Source organism: Gobio gobio (assembly GCF_949357685.1).
Source record: "Gobio gobio genome assembly, chromosome: 5".
Lineage (NCBI taxonomy): Eukaryota > Metazoa > Chordata > Actinopteri > Cypriniformes > Gobionidae > Gobio > Gobio gobio.
Window position 1 is genome coordinate 64296957 of NC_137101.1, and position 6486 is coordinate 64303442.

Here is a 6486-nt window from a genome sequence, read left to right on the forward strand (position 1 = left end):
ATTCTGAGAACCAAAGGTCTGAATTATGAGATAAAATTCACTATTACATATTTTTAAAAGCTTTGAGTCACATGTCTGTGGGTAAACAGTGATGATCCTTTCTTAAGATATTATTAATGTTTGCTGACTGAATTTAGGACGACACGCTGCTGTTGGTCAAATCAACTTTATTTATATAGCGCTTTTACAATGAAGATTGTTTCAAAGCATCTTCACAGTGTTAAACAGGAAAATAATGCAACAGAATTTGATTGGGCTGTACAGAAATTCAGATTCTTGAGATTGAGGAACTGTAGATCAGGTGCATATCCATATCTCTCTGCTCCTTTATCCTACTGTCATTTGTTGTTGAGTTATCGAGAGGACAGCGAGTTTGAATGTCTGCGAACAGCATACTACTTCTCATTCATTTGAACCCCTAAGCAAGCAATAGAAATTCCCTGTAAGTAATCAGGGCCTAAAGTCTGTCTACATTACCTTTTCATAAATGTTTGTATGTGTATATTTGAAAGCAACAAAATCTGTTTTTAGTGTGACATTCTAGACTTCTTCCAGTTTCTCAAAAAAGACAAATTGAGAAACTTCTCATTTGAAAGTTTTCTTGGCCTTCCAGTCCAACATCTAGACGTTACTCTGCACAGGACTGTAACACAAAAGACCTTGTGGAAATAGTGTGGAGAAGATCTTTTCTCTTACAGTCCTTACATGGTATCTCAGTCTAGTTGGCGTGTGTGTGTTAATTAATAAATAACAACAATAATATTAGCATATTAAGTAAATAATTGAACATCATAAAAAGAGTGCCCATTAACTAAAACTATATCATTTTCAGTAAAAAAAAAAAAAAAAAAAAGTAATAATTAAGTATTGATTAACATTTGTCATTATTATGGTAAGTGTTTGGGTGGGCTAGCAATGCAATTCATTCTGGGGTAATCTTCATTTTTAATAGTGATACTTATAGTGATATAGTATAGTGATACTATATTTTCTGAGTATAAAATCAACAGTTTTCTCCAAAGATGAGATTCTCGAGCAGCTGAAAGACGTCTCTGTGCAGGGAAACTGAGGGAAACTACTAGGTAGGGCTGTAGAGTTACTGATGCTATGAGCTCTCACTGCACCTGTCACTCACAAATATGGGTTTGTATACATTATATACACAGAAAAAAAACACAATAACACGGTTAGATATCTTTGAATAATTCATCATAATGTAATGCCCCCCAATTGTTGAACGTTTTATATTCACTGTAAATATTAAGATTCACTTTAGGAAAATCGTCTGTCATGTTGTTGTTTTTTAGTCCTGTAATTTCCATTATTACAGTTAACTATGCGAAGTGATATGGAACTGTAATGCGGTTAAGAGAGCTGCCTGAAACTACGTTCGCTGTGCGTTTCCCAGAAAATTATTGCACACCTCAGAACGTTCATCAGCCAATCAGATACAAGCATTCAACGGCCCGTAGTATAAATATATATGTATATTTCATAAACCTGAGGGATGAAATGAGTTATATTTAACAATAAAAGGAAAATATTTGGAGATTTAGGCAACTTTTGCTTGTGGATAAAATTTTTTGCATGTAAAATGAAATTAACAACATATTCAAGAGATGCATGATTGTGGGTTTTCGCAAAGATAAAAAAGGATAAAACTGTGGGTCAGTTAGTACGGTTAAAATGTATTATACTACAATCACAAAATAAATGGGCAGCTGTTTCTTCAACAAGACCACAAAATTAGCAAGTTTAATCAAAATCAAGATATTTATAGATGGATGAATTAAACCTGTCACTCGTATTTCAAGTTGTTGCGCTTCAGGTAACGTCGTAGGTCACATGATAACGTCAACATGGCGCTTAAAGTGCGGATCGCATTCATACTTAACGAGTTCAGGATATATAGTACCTACTCTTTTCGCGTTCGTTAAGTAAGTACTTATTGAAAATGAGTACCTACTCAACAAATATGCGGTTTCGAACGCAGCCTCAGTGTTTGTGTTGGAGGCGTGGTCACTGATTACTGGGATCGGATCACCGTCACCTGCTGCACTCATTATCCACAGCATTTATACGTGTCTCTCACATACCCTTGTTGCCAGTCGTTGCAGTTGTCCTGTGGGTTCCTGTCTGTCGGTGTGTTTTCCCCTGAGAGTCTGCTTGGTTCCGGATTCCAGGATTCCGCCGGTTCTGTGTGCCCGTTGCTTCCCTGCGCTGCTCTGCGTGCCTTCCTTCTCCTGGTCATCTCTGCCCTGTTCGGACTGGAACTGTTCTCCTGCGCTGCTGAACATTTCTTTGTGCTTTGTCACAGTAATAAATTACTGTTCTATCTCGCTATTGGATCTTCCTGTTTTCTGTCAGCGAACGTAACAGTAGTTGTATACGCTATTATTATACAAAGCAATGATTTTTGGGCAACAGATGCCAGAAGTAATTCTTGTCTCTTCTGTGTTTGTTGAAAAAATATCTAATTATGATAATAATAATCATTTAAATTCAAAATGTACCTGATAGCTACCTGAGTAGTTTTTCCAATGGATACTTGTTTACTCTTACTCAAGTAACTATTCAGATTAGTACTTTTACTATTACTTTGAACAAATATTTCTATAAGAACTTTTACTTGAGTGCAGTTTTTGGATCCTCTATCCAGCTCTGCCGGCCTCAGACCTAGGGGATATCCGGGTCGGCAGCAAATGATACACAGGCAGTGAGCACTGTGGATCTGTGAATAAACTGTGAAAAACACAAGAGGACAGAAGTTACGTCTTTCCACAGCGGCAGTCAGTTTATTACTGCAATCATTTCTCTTTAAATCCTTTAACTAATGAAAAAGATTTAACATTTCAAAACTTCAACACTCTCAAAGTGCAATTGGTGGAATACAATTTAACAAACAACAAATCCATCAAAATACTTGATAAGTGTATGCAAAATATACCTTTGTACATAATATGTATATTTGTATATGAAAACATACATATAAGTTTATATGCAGGTCCACATTATATGCATTTAAAATCTTACATAGATTTAAAATAATAATCAAATACTGTACAATAAAAAAAGCGTGTCAAAAATGCAAATATCAAGATACCAGAAAGTGTTCAAGACCAGATTTCAGAAGAAAATACTTGAAATTTCATTACACTTGATATATTAATTTGATATAATTTGTCTCTTATTCTATTGAACTCATGCACATGCACACACTGAAAAAAATACACATGCTGAACACTCAAAATGGCGATTGAAACAAGAATACAACATACACTCAGAAACGTAATTCTAAAACGCTTTTAAACAATATGACATGAACTCAATATTTCCGCCTGATAAACATTTTTCTAATGTCAGTCAACATAAACCATGCATGAAACACGATTAAACTCACTCTTTAGCTGTTTTTATAATCTTCTGTGAAATCCATGAGCGAGATGCTAACGGTCTAATCAGATTCAATGATCTATGCTAAGCTATGCTAAAAGTGCTAGCGCCAGACCCGGAGATTGCAAACAGTCAAACTCAATTGTTTAACTCTAGGGGAGTCGGAAAATGAGCCTATTTCCACAAATAGTGGCGTGTTCCTTTAACTTTTTTTGTGTTATGTTAAGGCAATGGGTTTCCTAAGGTTTTCCTAGTCATGTGAACACTAATAATAAGTTAACACAACTAATGATTTTGAGTTAACACTACTTGACCAACACGGCAATCGGTTTCCTCACTTTAAATTATCATGGCAGAGCAAAACAAAGTATCAGGAAGAAGATCATTTCACACACTTGATCCTGAAACTTAGATCTTTGGTCAACTTTTCTTCACTCATTTTAGAAATGTCTGTGACACTAATCTGGCTAGAGAGGATATCAGTCCATCTCCAGAAACTACATGGACAAATCCTACTAAGCTATTATATAGGTACTATTCTTTGCACATGATGACTTCTTGATTAAATCAAACTAATGTTCTACATCTTGTGCACATCCTCCCTGTCTCCTGTGCTGTGTGTGAGAGGGGATTTCAGCACAGGGTTAAATCTGATGTCTGCATGTAGACACAGTTGAGGACCTGATTACCCAGCTAACAAAAAGTTGTTGTCAGAACGTTTTGTTAACATTCCCTTTAAGTTATGAAAACGTTATTTGGGAATGTTTTGTACACGTTGAAAGTTTTTTCCAGTTTTTTTTAATGTATTAAGAACGTTTTTTGTGGGGTCTGCGAACGTTACAGGAACATTCCATTCAAGCATTTTGAAAACATTACGAAAATGTTATTAGTTAATGTACTTTAAATGTTTAAAATGTGCGTTTTCTTCATGTATTAAGAAAGTTTTTTCTTGGTTTATGTGAACGTTACAGAAACATTCCATTCAAGCATTTTGAAAACATTACGAAAATGTTATTAGTTATTGTACTTTAAATGTTTTAAATGTGCGTTTTCTTCATGTATTAAGAACGTTTTTTCTTGGTTTATGTGAACGTTACAGAAACATTCCATTCTATCATCTTGAAAACGTTATGAAAATGTTATTAGTTAATGTTCTTTAAATGTTTAAAATGTGCGTTTTCTTCATGTATTAAGAAAGTTTTTTCTTGGTTTATGTGAACGTTACAGAAACATTCCATTCTATCATCTTGAAAACGTTATGAAAATGTTATTAGTTAATGTTCTTTAAATGTTTAAAATGTGCATTTTCTTCATGTATTAATAACGTTTTTTCTTGGTTTATGTGAACGTTACAGAAACATTCCATTCTATCATCTTGAAAACGTTATGAAAATGTTATTAGTTAATGTTCTTTAAATGTTTAAAATGTACATTTTCTTCATGTATTAAGAAAGTTTTTTCTTGGTTTATGTGAACGTTACAGAAACATTCCATTCTATCATCTTGAAAACGTTATGAAAATGTTATTAGTTAATGTTCTTTAAATGTTTAAAATGTGCATTTTCTTCATGTATTAATAACGTTTTTTCTTGGTTTATGTGAACGTTACAGAAACATTCCATATCATCTTGAAAACGTTATGAAAATGTTATTAGTTAATGTTCTTTAAATGTTTAAAATGTGCGTTTTCTTCATGTATTAAGAACGTTTTTTCTTGGTTTATGTGAACGTTACAGAAACATTCCATTCTATCATCTTGAAAACGTTATGAAAATGTTATTAGTTAATGTTCTTTAAATGTTTCAAATGTGCATTTTCTTCATGTATTAATAACGTTTTTTCTTGGTTTATGTGAACGTTACAGAAACATTCCATTCTATCATCTTGAAAACGTTATGAAAATGTTATTAGTTAATGTTCTTTAAATGTTTCAAATGTGTGTTTTTCCAATGTATTTTTCTAGGTTTATGTAAATGTTAAAGGAACATTCAATTCTGTCATCTTGAGAATGCTCGGAAAAACGTTCCTCCAAACACTGTCCTGGGAATTTTTTTTAAAGAAATATCAATTCAAACAATAACATTTGATAAAACATTACTACTTATATTTGTCAACACCAAAAACTGTAAGACACTACACAATTTTTTTTAAAACATATTTTAATATATTTTCAAATTTTATTTGTAAACCTTTTGCCAAGGATAAGTGCATTTTAACATACAGTACATCTAAATAAAAAAACAATATAATAACTGATATCTTATTTTGCTTTCACATTTTACAGTATATACTCAAACATTCCACAAACTGAAACATTCCAAATCGTATAACAAGATACTTTGTGTGTAAAACAACTAATTAAGTGTGTTGTGTGTCCTCTTTTTCAGAAATGTCCTCTTTTTTTTTAAATAGTGGCATCTGTAGAAACAAAACATTGTACTAGTATATCATTTGCATTGTTTTCTTTACTAATTTTTTTACAAACTACAAAAATTACAAAAGCCTTACCTTATCTCTGTGTGGAGCAAACTTCAGTGTTTCTGATATGAAGTCCTCAATTACTTTTTCCAGCACCTTGGTGTGTGTTCGACGACAGGCATCTTAAAATCCAGTAAAGATACACAAAACCCAAACATGTTACTGTTACTTACAATAAATTAAGACTAAGCATACAGTATGTACAATACACTGTTCATTTTCTCAATACCAGTCTTTGGACTAGCTTGCTCTGAAATATACTGTATCTGTTGACTACTCAGGAGTACTACCAAGTCATACAAATTTTGCATATATATCAAAACAACAACAAAAAACCCTAACGTCTAATCGACTCACCTTTTAGAAGGTCTGCGATCTGGCCTCAGAAGTCGACATAAATAAAGGTGAACTGCAGACTTTGGATACCATTGGTTTGAAAATGGCGCTGCACGGAGCGTATACACAGAAGTGACGTCAGAACGCGGAAGATGGCTTGTTTGATTTGAAGTGCACAGCACAGACCAATCGGTGTATGACCGCGGGATCAATGCACTTGCGCTACCTTGGCTGTGGTAGTCTAGTGGTTAGCGAACAGACATGTGTATTCTGCCGACC